Source organism: Etheostoma spectabile, chromosome 14, assembly GCF_008692095.1.
Source record: "Etheostoma spectabile isolate EspeVRDwgs_2016 chromosome 14, UIUC_Espe_1.0, whole genome shotgun sequence".
NCBI lineage: Eukaryota > Metazoa > Chordata > Actinopteri > Perciformes > Percidae > Etheostoma > Etheostoma spectabile.
In genome coordinates, this window is record NC_045746.1 from 20604438 (window position 1) to 20626311 (window position 21874).

General features: G+C 41.4%; 1 long non-coding RNA gene across 1 annotated transcript in view; it reads left to right on the forward strand.

Annotated features, from left to right (window-relative positions):
• The first annotated feature begins 12301 nt into the window (after positions 1–12301).
• The window catches only part of LOC116702037 (uncharacterized), an 11803-nt gene continuing 2230 nt past the window's right edge, over positions 12302–21874 (forward strand). Inside the window, exons 1-2 of the long non-coding RNA XR_004335047.1 lie at positions 12302–12387; positions 15383–15384. This is a non-coding gene — a long non-coding RNA (uncharacterized LOC116702037). The remainder of the gene's footprint in view (positions 12388–15382; positions 15385–21874) is intronic.

Sequence of the window (21874 nt, forward strand, 5' to 3'; positions counted from 1 at the left end):
AAACACAGCAATCATACTTTATCTTGGACCAATGCACAACATAAACAGCAGCAGATCAAATCGATCATATGCAATACATTGTTGTCTGGGACAATGTGTCTTTCCACCGCTCTGCTCTGGTTCAGATTGTTTCAGCAACACACATTCACCGTACAATATCTTCCACCATACTATCCATTTCTCAACCCTATAGAAGGTTTTCTGGCATGGCGGTGGATGGTGAATGATGATCTCCGTCTCCAGGCTGAGGTACCCCTCATCCAAGCCCATGGAGGAGGCCTGTGACCAGATGGAGTAGCAGCAATGCAAGGATGGATTCGTCATTCAAGACGTTTCTTTCCAAGGTGTCTTGCTAATGACAACATTGCCTGCGATGTTGAGAAATTCTCTGGCCAGATCCAGCTAGGCGAAGAGACAATGTCTGGTTTTTGTTTTGTTTTGTTTTTTACAGTAAACTTACAGTACAATACGTAAAGTGACATTTTGTTACCGTATTATGAATCTCCATGTCAACATTTTGGGCGTGTTGAGAAATAAATGAGTTTCTTCAGTCTGCAACATTGGTCTTGTGTAGTGTTTGGTGAGTTTACATTATATTTGTACTTTGTTGATGGTAGCCAGCTCTAATCATAGGGAAGTAGATGTGCTAAAAGTGTTTTAGGTTTATCAGAGCAGAGTGTACCTCGTGCAAACAGAGTATAGTAATGTGAAACGTGTGTGTTTCATATGGTAACAAAGTGTGGTTTTCAAACGGAAGTGTATAGTTTTTACAAGAGTGTTTAATTATGCAAAGGATCTGTAGTGTTTTGCTAATTGTGTGTGTGGTTGTGCTAATTGTGTGTAGTGTTTTGAAAACACGGGCCCTGTTTTTAAAATCGTGCTTAAGCAATCCAAAAAAACTGTATCAACACTGGACCGTGTATTGTGCAGAAATCATCTCAGGAGGGAGCAGGTCTACAGGGTGCCATTAGAACGCAGTTCAGAAAGAGTCAAAGAATTGCAATATTACTAACAAACAAATTATATTTGGGACAACGGAAGTTTCCACAGGGTTGTTCTGATTCATCACTGGTTCACTGCCCCCCCCTCCCTCCATATTCTCCATTCCTCCTATTGAGGATTTTTTTTCTGCCTGGAGATAGAAAGTGTTTGACCGAAATCCACAAATGCGTTTACCTCTTGTCCGAGCTGTGGAGGACGCGTGTGGACATATAGCAGCTGATGCTCTTCATGGCTGGAATCGCCATGGCGATATTTCCCCCGCTGCTTGGCCCGGGAAAACATTGCTTGTGATGTGGATGAGGTGCTGAGGCCAGACCGCATCAGGAGACTGGATGCAGCATAGTAGTTTTTTTTTTAGCTTTTTTTACTGTAACTGTGTACAGTGAATTCTTTTGGTGTTTTGTATGTAGTGTATGTGCAACTTTGTGTTGGTTGGGAATGGGATGTACACTGTGTACATGGTTTTTGTGGGACAAATACAATATATTTGTTATTGTGTATTGTGTTTGAGTATAAAATCAAATATTTTATAACACACTTATGGTATGTACTGTCTGTAGTAAGTGTACACAACAGAGAAAAACAGCCTAATTCATTCTAATGAATGGAGAAGAGTGTTTTCATCATCATAGTGTTTTTACATGAGCACAGCAGTGTTCAACTGGTCTTATGATGTCTTCATATGAGGTTTGTGTGTGTCATTTGAAAACAAGTACCATTTTGAGAAGAAATAACACTGTTTTGAATGTAAAGTTTCATTTTGCAGGAGAATTGAGGGGTTTTGCCCATTGTGTGTGTGTTTTTGGATTTGTGTGTAGAGTTCTGAGAATATGAGGCACTCTTTCAGAAAACGTGTGTAAACAATCGAGAAAAACTGTAACTACAGGTGAGTGCTTCGTAGCATTAACGCGGCGCCATGGGAACTACGCTTAGAAGGAGAGGCTTACCCCCTTGTTTGAGACACAGAGAGCGCAGTTGCTTTTCACCAACTGCAAGAGCCAGGCAGACCCTGTGCATGCTGGGAAACGCCGGCTTTTGCACTACATCAAAAGAGCTGATTGGCTCTTATTTGACTATTGTTTTGACAGCAAACACCACTTGTTGTAAAATGCTCTTTTTCTGTGTAATACATTAAACATTATTTTGTAGGCTATAAGGCTCATGTTGTGCATTAAGAGGTTTCATCTTGTGTGGTTGAGCACTGATCATAATTAGCCATTACAAAATGCAGCAATGCAGAAAAAAATGATATCTGTATACTGTATGTGTGTGTGTGTGTGTGTGTGTGTGTGTGTGTGTGTGTGTGTGTGTGTGGTTTCCCTGTTCCCTACACTGAGAACCGTGTGTGTGTGTGTGTGTGTGTGTGTGTGTGTTGTGTGTTTGTGTGTGGTGTGTGTGGTGTGGGTGTGTTGTGTGTGTGTGTGTGTGGTGTGTGTGTGTGTGTGTGTGTGTGTGTGGGGGTGTGTGTGTTTGTGTGTGTGTGGTGTGGGGGGGTGTGTGTGTGTGTGTGTGGTGTGTGTTGTGTGTGTGTGTTATAGTCATTATAATGTAATGTTTTAGTTCAAGAAACCCACAGGTTGAATATCAGATTATCCCGCCCACTGTAAAAGTCATTTGAGGGCATTAAACAAACCAGAATAATCAAATAACTCGTACAAACTTTGTTTTTCTGTTAGGTTTGTGAGAATAGCACACAAACACAAACCACATCTTATGTGTATTAAGTTCATTAATACTGTGAAGTTTGTGTAACCATTATTTTGTGTCTACATATCAGATACTGCAACTGCAAAAAACAAATTACTCACACAGAGTCAAAGTTCAGTTTCAATAAATGTATTGGTTTATTTAACAATTGTTGTAACAACATTATCAGTAAAACTGTCAAAACATTATGAAATTACTACTCAGGTAAGCACAACGTGTAGGCAATTATAATGGGGTTCCCGCACAATAGAGCAATTGTGTGCAGATGTCTTGTAAGTCCATTAGGTAGGTTTAAAAGGCACCTGAAGAACCTGGTTTTGATCACAAACAATGGAGGACAAAATCTGCATCACCGTGAAGGATAGCCAGGGTGCTGTCATGTTTAGAGTGAGCAAAGAAATAGCTGTAAAACAACTGGTGAGTAAAATAAAAATATAAAAATCAGTTACATTAATAAGATTATACATGTGTGTGGCAATTATTGAAATGACTGATCTGTATGTTTGCCGACAGCAGATATGCCAGTGACATATTAGAGCTACAGAAAACAATCAAGGTACATTCTCTTTTTACTATCCCAAGCATGAATATGAAAATGCATGTTGATTATTCTTTTTATTGTTCTGGCTCTCTTTCTCTACAGTAAACCTACAAAAAGCAAGGTTTGTGACCCAACCTTCTGTCTTCCCAACTCCTCAACCTCCATTCACCCTGGGCCATACATCTACTCCTATTCCCCACACTTGTCCCCCCCCCCCCCCCCCCCCCCACACACACACACACACACACACTCCAGCAACCATCACACCAAGCCCTACTCCTGATACCAACCCACCACAGCAGTCATCCTCTCCAGGCAGCTTCCATCCAGGATTAGAATATAGATAGAATTTAGTGTTAAAACTGCAATGTTTATACAGAATTCACACACAGAAATACACTGCTGCTACTGGAGCTGACCAGACAGTACACCCACATCTACAACAACAACAAAACAGCCTTTTAATTAAAAAAAAAAAGAAGGGGAACATGCCTTCACAGAAAGAGGATACACATTCACACTGGATAAAATAAGGAAGAAACTTACAAAAGAGCTAATGACAGATCTTGAGCAACAGGAGAGGGCAAAATCAACTGGGAATATTATTCTGTATGTACATGGGACTTTCTGAAAGGTTATCAGTCTTCCATAATTTTTTCTCAGTATTTTCCACCCACGGCTATAAGGCTTACTCTGGAAGGGGGGAAGAATTAGCACAGCAAGAAGTGTTAAAATACCTATATATGGCTGTCTTGATTTTAACTAAAACTCTTTTTTTGGGGAAACAGCAGATTCCTGCAAGATTAATAAAGTGTAAGTGTTGATTATATAAATTGTCTGTGGTCTACTTTGCAAGCATGGTTACTAGACATTTGTTGTTTTGATGTGTTAAGTTACTAGCTAGCTAGTAAAGCTGTGAAGTTAGCATTATGCTAATGTTAGCTAACTGCTAAAACAAACACTAGCCAAGCCAAGTAACAAGCTACGTTACTAAGCTAATTTGCCAGGGGACTCATGTATGCTTAGTGAGGCCTTCCTACTCAATGGCGCTGTATTAATTATCCTCTTCTCTTGGTAGAACAATGAAACATTGTGGAACCTGCAGAGAAGATCAGTAACGTAGCTATATGGTCTATTATGACAATTTATTATCCCGATAGGGTGTTGGTTAAGTTGTACAATGTAGAAGCTGTGAATATAATGAATTCAATCTAGAGATTGACACATGCATTAGATAATCCATCTGTACACACTGTTACTGTCATTTGTTTTGTAGATCTTAACGCTGTTTATTTCAGCAGTATTTAGAATGAATGCATATTTTTATAGTGTCCAAACTAACACACCAGGCCCTTGACAAATACTTTGCTTAGAGATCATTATTGTTCGATGTGAAGGCTGATGAAGCTCGGGTCCTGCTGGCTGCCCTGGACCACCTTGGCAGATTACCCAAGGGAAAAGCTGATGGATCATTTGAGTAAATTTAACATGAAGCTATGTTATACTTTAACACATGTAGTCAGCACGAACGCAGTAAGTAAGAAAGTGTGATAAGTAATATTCCAGAAATAAGTGTTCCAGCAGTGATTATGAAAGCCCAAAAGGTGTTCCTAAAGTGCAAAGGCTTTATTACAATTAGTAATTGTTGAGCTAAATTCAAACACTTTTTTTATCATCTAACAAGGTACGTCAAGCTTTACAATAAGAAGTCAAGGAAGTGAAGGACTAAAGCCACGTCCCAGCCCTTCAAAAAGCTGTCCTGCAGAAAAGGCTGTCGCCCGGACTGGTGGGGGTGTGCCATTAGTGAGCTCAGGAGACCAGATCATCCCTGTGCGTGTGTCCGTCCGTCCGTCCGTGCGTGCGTCCGTCCATCCGTCCATCCGTCCATCCGTCCATCCTTCCGTCCGTCCGTCCTTCCGTCCCTCCCTCCCTCAAGCCAGCAGAGGAATACAGCTTGTCTTAGGGTGAAGAGCAGCAGATTCATCCTATGGTTTTGTATTTTCAGGTGTCAACATACTTTTTGGGAATACAGTACTTTAACAATCATTAGCTGTGTATCTAGATGATATTGTACTTTTCTTTGCAGTATCCTCTCAGTTTGCCATAGTGATCATTAGGTTTTATTTGATATTGTGTTACACAGGGCTCATTTACTGCGTATGCGTACAATGCAACTTGAGATAAATTAAGCCTTTTATCTAGATGACTTCGCAGCAATGATAGGGACGCGACAGCAGAGACATTATTTATTTCCTGCACTCGTGCTGCAGATGAGCGTCTCTCTGCTTCCCATTCGCTGCCTGTGCATCTCTTTTGTCTGTAGACCACAGAAAAAAGAAACACACCGCGCTCTTATTTTTTTTTTTTTAAGTCCTGGCCTCGAATGGGAATGAGACCGATTACACTTCCTAGATTGACAATTTTATGCTGCCAAATTAAAAGAACCCTCTGACTTAGCGAGATAATTGCACGCAATCTCCCTTTAATGGACCTGTCAGTGATTACTGGCTGCCTGGTCCAACCCTATCGGTGGCAGGGGAGGGGAGGGCGCTGGAATGAAATGTCAATCATATTAGCATAAATGAGTAAATTAGTGCGAGTAGCTCATTGTCAGAGCGAATCAGTCGTGACGTGTCACCCTCCAACCCGCGGTGCCTGACTGACTTTGTGAGGACGGGTGGATAAAGAAGAAGAAAACAGCAACAGAATCAGAAAGGAGTTTCCTGCCAAAGTAGTTGCCCTATAAGTGGAATTTGCCTTGGTGATAGGTGCACACACACATACACAAACAAACATATTTAACAATAATAAGAAATACATACAGAAACGAATGTATACACTTAGGCCTGCACGATTAATCGTTATAAAATCGCGATCTCGATTCATCCTGTTCGGGATTTCATTTTTAAATTTCATCTTAAATCTTCATTTTTAAATCTACATCTTAGAAATATATGATAGAACAACATAATGTAATTATACTAAATTAAACATCACATTCAGTTTTAGTATAATTCGTTTTCATTTGAAACAAATTGTGTATCCAAATAAAATACACATTTTCTATAAACTCAATCTGCCACTTTTTAAAACAATTCCAGTGCTGGTTCCATGGTGTTCCATGGGACAAGGGCTAGGAAGATTGGCAGAACAGGCAGCCAAGTGACAGTACTCTGATCCAGTGGAAATCACCATTGTCAGACAGTAGTGGGGGGGAGGTGAGGGGGGGGAGGAGGGGGGGATATATTTCAGGTGGTTCGTGCCACCCTGTGGCCAACTATGATTAAGTGTGGTCAGTAACAATGAAACATATGTTGTGTCAAGTAAACCCTTAATCCGCTTTTTATAATCTTCCACTGTAATGAAATAATCTAGTTTAAAGGGACGCTGTAGCTCACACAGAGATGAGAGTGCAAAAACTTTAAAAGTACTACCCACCAAACACAGTACGAGTTTGAGGAAAGACGTACATATTTTGTCTGTGTGACCAAAAGTATTTGTACTTAAGTTTTGGGTGTCAGTAGAGAACATGAATAAGGAGACAGTTTGTGTGATATGGCCTTATCAATATTCAAGATTTCTTTATTGTCATACCACAGTACACTGTAGTACGAAATTACGTATAAAATACACAGCTTAAAAAGAATACAGCGCAGAAACAATTAAAAACACCGTTGAGTTATTAGTTATATAAATTCAAACAAGTAAAGGCTTAAATGTTTATATGGGTTTGCAGAGCATGTAGAGTGATAAATATAAATATATAGCATCTAAAAATATATATATAACTGAAAAATATAAATATCTAGATACTAGATACATACAGTTGGAAAGAGTATAAAGTATGAATATCCGTATTTAAAGTGAAAAAGAGAAAAAAATAAAGAGAAATGTGCCACTGTTCTTAGGAGAAAGTTGGGTTAGTCTTCCTTATACAGCCTAAAATGGTGTGTGCAGAACTACCAAGCCTTTGTAAATACTAAATACATAATACAATAAAAGCCCTAAGACCAGGTAAATAGCCTATGCTCTTTATCTGTCTGGCCCATTTATGTGCTATGGGAGCTGGATATGATATGGATATGACGCCGCCGCTCAGGCTTGCTGCTAATTTCTCATATTCACGGTACTGCAATGAAAATCATGTCCCCCATTGACCACCATTATAAAAGAAATATCTATAAAATGTTTGGCGGAACAAGTTATACTGCAAACACGGTCAAGTAATACTCTTTCTTTTTATGAAATTTAAGACCACTAGGGTTTTATATTTGTGTAACTTTCACAAGCCCTTTCACATCATACATGGTGATTTGATACTTTACGAATATAAAAAATGTTGACTAGTGCAGCTTTATTTATCTATTCGGTGTGTGTGACGTCATCCTCATGTAATCAGCGTGGAGGGACACTGTTTTCCGTGACAAATACAGGCAAAGCGTGTGAATGCAGACACATGAAGTTGTTATGGCGAAACACGTTAATTGCATATCTACACATCAAGCAGGACCATATGGGGCAAAATGATTCATCTGGAATCATGTTTTTTAACCACCTCAAAAATGTAAGCCCGATATTTAATATGTCAGTGTGAATTGGAACACTACAGTAGACTATATGCCAATGTTGTTTTCAATAAAAAAAAAAAACCTACAAAAACACAGACAAAGACAAAGCAAGTCCATGAGAGCATTAAAATGAGAAAAAATAATGGGGGGAAAAAAATCAAGGGACATTTAGAATTGATAAAAATGTGCGATTATTTTTGAGTTAACTATGACATTAATGCGATTAAATATTTTAATCGTTTGACAGCACTATTTTTAAGTTTGAAAGAGAACACTTAAAAAGTTTTGTATTTTTGGCTTCTGGTGAACAAAATATCTATACACTAACTTCCATCACTCTGCTCATGTCTTTCTCTCTCTCACACACACACACACGCACACACGCGCACACACACGCTCACGCACACACACACACACACACACACACACACACACACAGCCCCTTCCCTTACAATTTCCCACAGGCTCTGGGAACAGAGTGTAAATCAAGGCAAAATTCCTCCAGTTCGACAATTCATTTGTCCACGGGCTTGTTAGGCAGGAAGAAGGAGTAGAGGGAGCGCGTGTCAATAAATCATCTGACGCCCGGCTATATTTATGCCCACAGCAATGAGTTTAACAAGGAGAGCAGTCCTTGAAGCAATATCCTAAGTGGCACTTCATTCCTGTCTCCTTCTTCTACACCCTCCCTTCCTCCATCCATCCTCCCCTCTCTCTTCCTCATCCCTCAGGAGGCTTCTGATTCTGAAGTGGCAGGAGATGCTTCAGCTACAGCGCAAAGCACAGAGAGAAGACGGCACCCGAGACACCGCGCTGCCATCTCTCAGCTGAAATGATCCCATGAGCCAGAGATTTGGAGAACTTCATTTCCTTGTTCATAATTAAACTCCTCAACCTTAATCTGACCCAGTCATTCTCCTGCTGGAGTCGAGCGTGGGGCTTCCTGCAGCGCCTTATTGAGCCCTACTTATTACAGTGATCAGAGTCCATCCTCCACTTCAGCTGCCAAGTACGGGTCACCCTATTCAATTATTTTGGCCATGTATAGTGTAAGGAGATGATACATCCGTGGAGAGATCCTGCCACTCGCTGCTTTCACACACACTGGTAAAGAGTGAGCGGCAGGATCCGGAATGGGGACCCTTGGAATTCTGTCTCAACCGTGCACAATATCATTGCAGAATACTCAGGGTAGGGGGTGCACGATATGAAGAAAATCTGCAGTATCGCGATAACAATATCACTCACGTTAAAGAAACAGATATTAAAGTGCCCATATTATGAAAAAATCACTTTTGGGGATTTGGGGTGTTATTTTGTGTCTCTGGTGCCTCCATACACATACAAACTTGGAAAAAAAACATCCATGCTGTTTTGCGTGAGATACAGGTTTCTGAATTTCTTCTACCTTCAGTCTCCAGCTGAGCTGTTCAAAACCTGCATGACTTTCTACGTCACTAGCCGTGACGAGGTGGCTAACTGTAGCATGCTAGCTCGTTTTCAGTGATAAAACACTGCTACAACACATACTAGTTGACCATAATCTCCAAAAGAACTTCTTCATGTCCCTGTTCTGCAGGTATTCCACAAGTGCCCCTCATTTAGAAGACATCTCCCAGCTAATCCTGCCTTGTACTGACCAAAGTTGGAGAGTTATCTAGCTGATGGGATCTTACCACGCTACTGAGCATGTGCGACTCCCAACAAAGATAGTATAGAAGTGAGATGTCTCACTCTGGAGCTAAAACTGAGACCTAAACACACAGGGTGAAAACAGGATCTGCAGCTGTGTGCAGTACAACAACAATATGGTGTTTTTTGAAAATGAAACCATGTAAACCTCTTCTGGTACAACCTCAAATTACAATTATGAACCTAAAAATGGTTTTAATATAGGCGCTTTAAAATGCACTCAGTTCTGCATTTCTGGTGCTTTCAGGATTCTGTTAAAATACAACAAATTGCGCGTTGAATTTAAAACAAATGCAAGGAAATCTTTTCCAACATTGTTTTACTGAACAAATTATAAACGTTGAGTTAAATATAAAAGGCAGTACTAAAAACAGTTTCATTATAAAGTTCAGCTTTCTACTAATATAATTCAGGGCCAGTGAGGTTATGTAACTAAGTACATTTACTCAAGTATAGTATTTAAGTACAAATTTGAGGTACTTGTACTTTACTTACACTTTCTACTTTTACTCCACCACATTTCAGAGAGAAATATTGTCCTTTTTACTCCACTACATTCATCTGACAGCTTTTATTACTAGTTACTGTACAAGTTAGGATTCTTGCACATAAAACACAAGTAGTTTATAAAATCTGATGTTTTATTATAAATTAAACTACCCAACAATATAACAGCCTATAAGTCCAGCTGACATGATTAGACCATTAAACACACAGCTGTTTGGACCGTTTCCTGTTTCTAAAATGTGAGGGTTGTTCTGCATCGAGTACTTTAACTTTTAATACTTTTAAGTGCATTATACCTGATGATACTTACATACTTTTACTGAAGTAGCATTTCAATGCAGGACATTTACTTGTAACAGAGTATTTTTTACAGTGTGGTATTAGTACTTTTGCTTAAGTAAAGGATCTGAATACTTTTTCCACCGCTGCTCAGGGCATACTCTACAGAAAAGCAACAAAACAAAGCACTTGGCAGGTTTTACCCTGCATTACGCCTGCCACACCACTAGGTGGCACTCCCAAACCAACCCTCTTCCACTCTCTCTGCCTGTTTCCCACACTCTTCCACCCACTGCTGGTGTAATTACTGGCATGAAAGAGGGAGCTGTTTGTTCTCTTCACTCCTCATGGACCATCATCATTCCTCTGATTGAGATAGACACTGTTGTTTTGTTGTCAAAGCCATTTCCAAATCAAGAATAGTGTGGGTAAACGGTTTTTAGAAACGGAGCTTATTGCAGTAAAAACCAATGCTGAAAATAGCAGCTGCCCCTTTTCTTCCTGACCTTCTTTGCTAATTATCTTTTCCCGTCAAAGGGATCTTATTATGAAGAATGAAAGAAAATCAAACCCACCTCTGCGGGCTTATCTCATTTCAATACAAACAGCTCTTGATTAGCTCACAGTTTCCACTCCAAGAGAAAGACATGCAGCGCCTGTAAGTCCTTGTTATTCATTTTGCAGGTAGACCAAAGGTGTCATAATCACCAGGCCGCTGCTGCTACACCTTTTGACCTGCACGAGCACTACAGACAACATCTGAGACGAAAGGGAGCATGTAGGTTATCAGACACTTTCACCAGCGGTGACTGAGCGATAGCCTGGAAGTGTGTCTGACACCGTGGCAGTATTAGTAGATTTGTCAGTGTCAGCCCCTGCTCCCTCAGCATCAGTTCAATATCACGGAGAGAAAAAGTATGATCTGTTCAAGTTAACCTTTAGTGTATATCAACATTTCATTTACGGGAAAGATCCGGGGCCGCCGGAAGACCCACCGGATGACCCTCGTTTTCTGCCGGATGTCCGTCACCTTCCGCTTTCTTTGTGTTGGCGTGGGTTAACAGACAGCTAGCTAGACTATGTCAATCTTAGTTTTCTGTTGGACAACGTACGCATCTTCCACCAAAACAAGATCCTTCCCGAGGCTACCCTCGCTGCGCCCGGAGCTCAGCACCGCCCGAGATGATTGTGATTGGTTTAAAGAAATGCCAATAAACCAGAGCACGTTTTTCTTCCATCCCTGTAATGCTGTGTGGAAGGGCCGGGCCTTCCTTTGCAGCACTGTGGAGGAAGGTCTGGCAATGCGAGACTAAAGTTAACCCTACAACTGTGTGGGGAAGGGGGAGACAACAGCAGCCAGATGATCAGCTCTGTTCCCATTGTCGCTGCGGCCTTTATGGAGCTGATTTAGTGTGAGCTCAGAAGTGTGTCTTGTGCTCAGCTACATAGATCTGAGCCGGGGTGGAGAATGGGATACAAGCAAGGCTTCCATACAAAAGCCCCGGCGCTCGGGTCGCATTGGTGAGCCTCTGACCTTTCCCTCTCAATGGGTATTGTGTGGCCTCGTGGATTGGAGGGTAAAACAATCCATAGGTTTAACAGCCATGAAGCGGGACGGATAAAGCTGGGGGACACTGGAAGAAGTTGTCACCCAAGCCAAAGAGCCTTTCCCTCAGTGTGCGGCGGGTCAGGGGCAGTTAGGTAATCTGCGGGGGTAAAAGGTCACTGAATGACAGGAGAAGGCTGAGGTTTGCTCACCTATAGGCTCGCATCTCCCTGCGATTGCGTGTGAATTTACAGCGTAGCGAGTAGTATGAATGGGCAAAAATCCGCTTCTGAAGGTTGGTCGGGGTCGTGGATGGGTAAAACATAGGACTTCACCCAGGAGACCGGGGATCGTGTCTCGCGTTTCTCTTTTTACTAAAGCCATGTCAAGTTTCCTAAACTCAACCGTCGCTTCCTTCTCGCAAAAACACGGCAATTGGGGTGTATGTTTCGTACAGCGTAGACGTACAAGCGGACAGCGCAAAATGCGTACACATAACACGCCACTTGGCTTAAGAAAATCGACGCGTCTGTTTACGCAAAGTCGTGCAGGCCTGCCTTGTTGCACGATCCAAATTTTCTTCAAAACTTGCCATTTTCAGCGGCGTAGCTTGCTAGCTCAGGTTTGTTGTTGTTTGCAGTAGCTAGGGATTTTGAGAACGGCGACACGCAGAGAGCAGTCAGAGCATGTCAGGCTTTATCCTTGAAAATGTACTTCCGTTGATCCAGCCTACCACTCACCTGAATCATCTTGGAGCAATGATCACATGTGCAGCATTTAGCCTTGGCTCTATCTTGTCTATATGAATATGGCCAGCATTCAATGAGCAACAGCCCAGACAAGGGGATTAGTATCTATGACCTGCTTTACAGCACAAACAATAGCTTTGTTTTGCACTTGTCATGTCAAAGTTTCGAGCATCCCACCTTTGTGTGTTCTTCGGCATTATACGACCATGGTCACTGTGCTCTTTGATATAACCTGCTTACCCAACTATTTTTTTCATGGTTCTTCTAGTCCAAAAAAATCTATCTACAGCTGAATTTTAGGATTAGCCCCTGTGTCAAATTAATTCAGTTTTACCGCGCTATGGAACAGATGGTTGTTTCATTCAGGACTCAGGGTAGTTATGTTGCCTGGCAATCTCCAGCCAAACCAAATCAAAGACCATAAACTGTCACTTAGGGGCAGTGGAATCTGGTTTTGCATGCAGTCTGACTGCAAAAGCATCAGTCATCATACAACCACATCACGCTGCTCACAACCTGGTCAGAAATTAATTGATGGTTAAGATGCAAAGCCGATAAGGAGCTGCTTCTTTTGGGTAGCTCCCAAGAAAAGAAAAAGAAAATGACTCTACGACTATAACAGATTCAGAGCGGCAGAATTATCTATAAACCCTGTGTTATGGGAATATTTTAGTGACAAAGGTGATAAAATGTATGACAAAGGCACTACAGACCATGCACAGATGAACTATAAAGGCCTTACAGGAATTTAATGGAGTGTTTTTATAAATATTTTATTTCTATATTTACTTATTTTAAATAGCTGATATATTCAGGGTTTAGTTTCCAAAATTGAATCAGAAATAAAATGATTTTAACACCAAATAGCTACAATTTATGTTTAAATATCATTTGAAGGACAGGTTGACTGTGTACAAATCAGAATTAAAATAATGTTCTATTTAGTTTCCACTACATAACATCATGTATTATTGTCCTTAAACGGCTATGAAAAGGCACATATTCCTGTTAATAAAGGGACCTTTTGTTGACCTACTGTTTTAATATGCAGTACTCATTTGTAGCCTACACTTAGTGTAGTGGACAATGAGTAGGCCTACTGAATTATTTGTTATGTAAGCAGTTTTGTTGAGTAAATTGATATTTTTCCACTCCGATATTTGTGAGCCATTATTTTATTATGTGTTCATTACACCAAGCAATGGAATATGAACTCCTGTGTGGGTACTGTGGGCCTGCTGCTTGTTCTATAGGGCTTTTCCACTCTCTCTCTCTCTCTCTCTCTCTCTCTCTCTTGCTCTCTCTCTCTCTCTCTCTCAGTTCGTGTCTGTCTCTCAGCCTCGCTCGCTCATTGAGTCAGGGCGGGAGTTTACAGGAACAGCAGGCAGGCAGGGCCTTGTCACACCGCGGAACAACACTGGAATGTATTGTATGCGTTAGAAAGACAGGACAGCTGGGGGAAAATAGTGCACCAAGTTCCCTAAACCTGACCCGTGGAGGTTGCAACGCATTTGATTAACTAACCCACGAAAATACAATCAAAATGAGCTATTACAGTTTGTTTTACGTGAACGTTACGTGTTGCGTTACGTGTCGTTTTGTGCTGTAAAACAAGAGTCACATACACGCACACACAAGTGAACCGCGGAGGAATCCTTAAGGTTGCCAGTGAGTGCTGCGGCGCTGAAAGCACACACAGTAAATTGAGGCTCCGGCTTCGTGGAAAACCCGGACTGAAGTTCGATTTTAATCTGAAGGAAAAGCACATTTTAAAAGTGGAAAAATAGAAGAGGGAAGCATAACGGTGTTTTACTTTGCCTGAAAAATGTTATGCCAAAGTGTGACAGTAGAATCTTTTATTATTTTAATACATTTTTACCGTTTTTAGCCTTTGTGTGCTAATGAAGTGCCTGTGTGTCAGAGGGAACGCTCGCTGTACTATGACCTCTATCTAGATTTGACAATCTCTGGCTCAACTGTGAAAGCCCAGGCACCAGCTACACAGAGAGGGGAACTAGTTATACTGGTGGTTGGTAGACGGGGACAGAGAATAACCCGAAGGTCAGTTAGTAGTCTACAAAATGTCCCAAACACATAAAATGGGGAGGTTAACCTCTGAAGCCTCTGCACCAAGGCAGACATACTGTAATGTTACTGCTGAGGAGCAGCTAGCATGGCGTTAGCTTCCTCGCAGCCTTCCAAACTTCAAGGCTTATAACTAAAAGAAGATGTTGAGCTGTTAACAGATATGATGAAGTGATTCTAGTTATATCAAAGACCTACTTGTTAGCTCATCTTAAAGAACCCTACATAATACACGTTTCTCTAAATTCATGGGTTTAGTTCCTATTTTTATACCAAACTGCTTTGGAAAAAGACCAAATTTAATAGTGCACTTCATTGTCTTGTGAAGAAAACACTGGTATGGTCCATGAAATATGATATGAAGTTATTCCTAATGACAAAATACTCTATTGTTTCTTTTAAGTTACTTTTTTATATATATAATTTTGACTTGTTTTACTTTGCCTTCACTCTACTTAACCGGTGTCTCTGTAATGTGTGTGTTTATATATTCACCCTTGCCCTTCACTTTTATTATTTTTGCGCCGTTATGCCGCTGCAGCTGTCTATTTTCATATCAAGGATTTTATGGACAAACAGAACTGTTCGTCATTAATTTTGCATGGCATGAACAAGTTTATATGCATAGCGAGCTGCTCAGGCAATAACAAAACCAGAGCCAGTTTGGCTAAAGAGCATGTTGAAGGCCAGGTCTGTGTGACCACAGACGTGTTTAGATCTAGCGTATCTAGACGGCGGCCCTCATCCTGTACAATCTCTCCGGTCTGCCTGCCCTGGAATGCCACCACTGACAGCGATTCTTCTCTGGAACAACAGGGAATTATTTGGGAAGGGTGGCAAAGACAACACGCCGTCTGTCGATTATCCCCCTGCTATTCTGGGTCCTTTGGCTCCGCTGTGTGTTCAGAGCATCAAAGACCCGACGGAGATGTCGGCCTAAAGGGAGGCGATGCACAGTTTAATCAAACGTTTGGGGGCCTCTGTGTTCAGTGTCATGTGCCACCGTTTCAAAGAAAGGACACGTTGCAAAAAACCATGGGGAGCGAGGAGACTTCAACCCTATGCACATGTGCCCGTTCCCACTATTTTTGTTTTAAGACAGAAGACTGAGCTGCAATTGGTTGAAATGCAACCAAGAACGGTTTTGGGTGCACTTAAAAGAGATACAATCCTCTCATCCATTTCTGCATCATAGAGAGCTAGAATTTGTCACCCCTGGGATGAACTATGATGCCAAGGAAATGTGTGTATTTTAGTTTTATATTGTTCTCTAGATGGCATTTAAATACAGGTTTATGATGTCTAAGCTTTTGTAATCAGCATTACATGACATTTGATAAAGGATCTGGAGGATCTGCGCTGTTGTTTTCTTATTTGGACCCCATCACTTGGTGTGTATATTATTGGGATTGAATGCCCCCGCCTGGCCTGATAATACCCTTTTCTCTACTCAGGCCCTTTCTTGACTGCCACGTCTGGTTGACATAAAGTGCTGCCACACGGATGGGGGTTCACCCATCCCTTGAAAGCCCAGCTGTCAGTGGTTACATAATAGCAGAGTCTTGTTGGGCTCGCCGGACGGCTTTGTGCGCCTGTCACTGAATGTGATTGTGGGTAAGATTAAGCGGCGGGTGAGAAGCCACAGTTAAAGGGTTCCTACCTGGTCTCCAGCAGAGACGACAGAACCAACAGAAGCAGAGGTTTTGGAGAGCGCTTTAATGTGGCTCAGCAAGAATCATATCTCTTTTTTCACATCGCACATTGTGTTGATGGAGCAGTGTTTCTTGCTTACATGTTTTATGTCGAATGAAACTGCCTGAGTAAAGACCTCCAAGGAAGAAGATCAGCTGCATGGGCGGCTGATGAATTGAGCATACCAGAAGTGAAATATTGGAACAAAAGACTTGAACCTCAATGCTATTTTTTCCATGGATATGAAGATGTAATATAATTCCTCTGTACCGATTCTGTGCTGAATTTCTGTCACCCACAGCTACAATCAATACCTGCTTATGAAATATCACGTAATGTAATGAATTCACCCAAAAGGAAGAAAAAAATTGAAATCACCGCCCAACGTTTATACAGCCAAGACCAGGATATGCATGGGATTCCAGTAAACATCATTTCATAATAAATGTGTTGTTGAGCATGAAACCATAAAAATCATAGATAGGGGGTGGTAGGTGGGGATACAAGGGGGCTGGGGGGGTGCAAATTTATCATAGAGAGACCTGATTTCCCCAGGGCTTGTGTTGTTAATGCAGTGTATTCTAGCACTGTTTATCCCACGAGCGGGCAGGAGCTGCTTCAATAGGGTTACCATTCTCCCTGAGAAGTGTCTCCTAGAGAGAGGGTCCGGTCGGCACAGGGCCAGGGATTTCTACTGCACTGAGTTCCTTTCAAAAGCTTCTCTGAGTGCTCCATCTGCACGCTGACAGGCGTCAAGCGGCCTCACATGACGAGACTCTGCTTCCTCCTTCTCTGCTCTCCGTCTCCCTCTTCCTGCCAGTCCAGACCAGCTTTTTCCTCTCTCCGCTGCTTATAACAGAGAGCCAAGCCTTACATTAAATCTGTGTTTCTGCATAACCGGCCTTGTATGTTTTTTTCTTCTTCTGCTCCCTCAGTTTGCTGGGCCCTCTTCTGTCTCTCTCCTCTTTCTCATGCAGTGGAACCAGCGCAAGCCAAAAGCCTCCTGGTGCCTCACTATCAGCGCTTTCTGCACAACACAACAGCAAATAAACAGTGTTGCAAAAGAAAGGGGGGCTACTGTGTGCAGCACAGCAGTACCATTTAAAACTGTGGCTATGGAAACCCCTCTGTCTTCCCCTCTAATATGTGTTTACGTTGCCGGGTTTGACTGACAGATAAAGGCACACTGGGGGAAGAGCCTCTTTTAAAATGCATTGTTTTCAGCACCTCCTCCCTCCTTTTTGTTATTTTCTCTTAAAAAAAGGCCTCTCTGGCAGGTTTCAATGAGGCAGAATACATTACTTTGGCTATATTTTGCCCTTCCTTACCCCACTGTCTTGATTTGTACAGTAGCAGGACAGAAATGGCTCTCCTCGGTGCCTGAAATTAACCATTGCTGTTGTCCCTGACAATGTTCCTAGAGGCCTTTTTTATTATTAACAGCCTCAGTGAAGATTGCGTATGTGGCGCCTGCTGCTATCAAACGAGGGATATCGAAATCTCTTGGAGAGGCATTCAGCCAAATCTCTCAGTAAGAAGGTTCATGGTAAAGACGCTGTCTGCGTTAATAATTGAGAAGATATTGTGTATTTTCCTAGCGAGTATAGTGTACTCACTTGTTCGTATAGGTGTACAAACCATATTGAGGTCACTTATTTTTGGTAGGTTCGTATAATAAAAGCTATTATTCCTTATGGATTTTTCTTGTTAAAAGCTGATCCAAACAGACAGCTGGGGATAAAGAGGGCTATGGAAGACGTCCGCAATATGTTGCACCTTTTCCGTATGTTTTTTATTGATTCTCATTCTCGCGCCTCTCATCTCACGCAGAGAGCTTTTTTAATGAATCACTTTCAGTTCGTAATGCCTCTGTAACCTAATGCTAAGTTGTGTTTGGGCCAGTTGTCTGGAGGAGACAAGCCATACAACAGAGACACATGCCAAACAAAACCCTTGGTTGGCACTATGATGTGGGCATCATGCCTTTGCCAGCCTTCACTCTGTAGGGCCCATGCCAACCTTTTATAAATGCCCTATTTGGCACGAGCTGTGCCCAGCAGTGTCTCTTAAGGTTCTGGTTCAAATACCCTCTTCAAATGTGAACCTGATCCAAATCCTAAATGATCCAAATTATGCGTTCCAAATTGTAAGCTCTCATATCATATTCAGAGAAAACCCGCGGATTATGTTTTATCAACTCTGGCTGGCAACAGATGGAGAAAAACTGGAAAGTCATATGCACAGCCTCATTTTACTTTATTGTCACACATTATAGTAGATTTTGTGCGTTAATCTCGGCATCCTCCTGCCTCGCCGCGCGTGGAGGAAAAGTTGGCAGCTGCGGCACATCAGCGTCGTTCATGGTTTGTTTTCTCGGTATTCAGCTCGGAGGTGTGTCGCCCAGAATTGCAGCAGCAAGAGCAATTACAGCTGAATGTCCTCTCTTTCATCAGCATTTCAATGCAAAGGTTCGAGATCCGACCCCCAGCCAGTAACAACCCTATCTTTAACCGACCGTGCCCCGCAGCCCTCAGGCCAGCAATCAGCCCCAAAGAATAGTTTCTACCCCTCAAAAGCCCTGTAGTCCCCTATCTCACAGCCCCCCCACAGAGTCAAGATAAAGTTTTGTTTTCACAGTTGACTGGTGGTTGTTGCTTGTCCCCCCCCCCCAGCCCCCATCTGCTGTCCTAGCATGGATGCAAAAGGTCATTCCTGAAGTGTGCCGTCCCACAAGGGGTGCAATTCCCATCACAACGGAGGGGCCCTAGGGTCATCATCATGGGTGCCCTCACTTGGAGGCCCTGTGTGCCCTTCTGTCAAATCTCTATCCTCTTCACCTTGTAAAAATTCAGTTTTTATATACCATAGTTCATTCTCCTTCAAACAGAACTGTCTTGTTGTTTCAACATCGACTCCACCACCTATCCCGCATTCAACTGCTGTGCTAATGTATTCCAATTTCTCTTCATCGTTGCCCTTTGTAAGTTAAGGCACTCGTGCTTGAAACAACACAACACACAAGCATCAGCCTCCATATGATGGAAGAGTTCAGGCACAACACAAGGCGCATCTGTAAACAATAGGCTAAAAGAGTGGGACGAGAAAGTGATTCAGCTATGGTAACAGCTGAAATACATCCAATTTCAATATATGAGAAGATTGGTCTCTTGAGCATCTCAGGGGCCCAGGGAGTAAATTACACCGGCCGCTTTTCAATATAATGCCTCGCATCAACATAGTGATATTACAAACCAAAATGGTTTCTCCATAAAATGCTCCTTTGGTTTCTACATAGACTCATGTTTTCTTGCTGGATAAGTACAGCTGGGTGCTATTATTTTTTCTTCTCAGCCTGCCACAGTTCATATTGATATATGCTCAGGGGCTGTTCTGTAGCAGGTAACTTAATCACTCCGTCTTCAACATGTCAATTTTGTCCATCTCTCTGCCAGGCCACTCTGCTGTTCATCATGTCTGCATTACAGTTAGCTATTTCACCTCAAACAAACGCAGGTCCCCTGACTGCCACCATTGATTGCCAACCTATGGCTTCTGAATCACTAATTCAAACAGGCATATTTGGTTCAATTATAGTTTTAAATATTCATAGCCTATAGTTACTCGTTCTAGCTTGAATGCATTGCATGAGCAGAATCTGAACTCCCAATCTATCGTCGACACATGGAGGGCATTGTTTGTGAACACTAGACAAAGTTTACGGAGATGTTTAGTATCCAAGATACTTAACAGTAGATCCAACAACAAATAAGTAATCACCACATGTAACCACCACCTTTTGAAAATAAGGAAATACATTTCACTATAGTAAAATGTTATTGCAGGTCATTTTTATGTCCATTCTATCAATTTTGATTTCAACATGCCCTTTTTCCTGGTGTTTTATTCTAGGGGGTGAGCCAGCCTCCACTAAGCGTAGCTCCTATGGCGCCATTTTAATGCTACCAAGCACTCGCCCCAGTTAGCATCCCAATGATTGCCATTCATTTTGGCGCCACTTTGACAGCAAATGACTTTACATCTGAAGCGTTTAAAAACTTGACTTGTCCATTGTTCATTTCTGAAGAAACACAACGATGTATAAAATGCTCCATTACCTTTTAGCTCATGTTATGGCTACGTAGCAGACATTTTGATAAAAATAGGCTAACAATTGTGTCATAACCACACGTCTTACTGTTGCATAGACGACAAATCGGTGTATTGTCAGGAGAAGCTCGCAGACAGTTTTCACTTACATTAGCTGTTTTGGTTAAATTGCTAATATCTACTAGCATTTTAGTTAGCAATAATTAGCCTGTTCCTACGTTATCTTCTAACATATACCTACACTGTAGGTCTGTTGGTCCGTTTCTTAACTGTCTATGGTTTTATTGTGTTTAACCCTTGTGTTATTTACCATGAACTTGAAGTTTTTTGTGCTTTTCCAATGTTTTTGTCACTTTTTCTGATTTTTTTTGGTCACTTTTTCCAGCTTTTGGCATTTAAAAAAAAAACCTGAGCTGGTTTGATAATAGGTTTTACACTTTTTCTTGGAATTCTTGGTCAACAAACCTCATTTATATCAAATTATACGTACATTTTCAGTTAAAAAGGCAGAAATTATGAATTAGTTTGACTAATAGTTAAGATCAGAGGATGTTGAGTGGATCTCAGATGGGTAGATGTCAAAGTTCAGTCCTGATACTGTTTTGAAACCATTAAAAAAAAAGAATTCCGATGCTATAAGATTAAATAAAACACCCAGAAAATTCAATAAAAGTAATCATTAATGTTACTTGAACAACGTAAGGAATCTTCAATGTTATTTTGGGGCAATTTGGTTGAAAGAAATCCATATTTCTGATATAAAAGACTTTGAAACGGGTCAATTTGACCCGAGGACAACACAAGGGTCAATAATTTGGAAATCAAGACAAACAGGACTGGACCAGTTATGTGATTGGCTGTCCCATTTGTCTTGATTGACAGACAAAGACTGCAAAATGGGCGTTGTGAAATAAACATTGAGAAAAGTAGCTAAAGCAACACTATGTAACTTTTAGTGCGAGCTGTAGTTCCAATGAGACAGCTCGCACAAAAGGTTACGTAGTGCTGCTCTAATTACAGATTATGGAAAAGAGACATTTTGAAAAAACGGATAAAATAAGATTCAAAACCAATGCAATTCTGAATTTATTGTCTCATTAGCAACTGAGCTGGCATGCTAACAGTTAGCATGCTAGCTATTTCAAAGACGTTTTCTTCTCCTCAATAGAGAGGCAAAGTCACTCCCCCATCAAGTGGATCCCTATGGGTACTCTGTTTCAGAAAAAAATATGTAAGGTAGTGAACGGGAAGAGAGAATACTATTTTGATTCTGTTTAAATTGTATCATGAATTACACAAATTTTTGTTAATTTTAAATACGTAATGAGAAAAACAAACACCACAAAGTTGTGTAAGGGAAGCTACGATGCCTGTGTGTGTGTGTGTGTGTGTGTGTGTG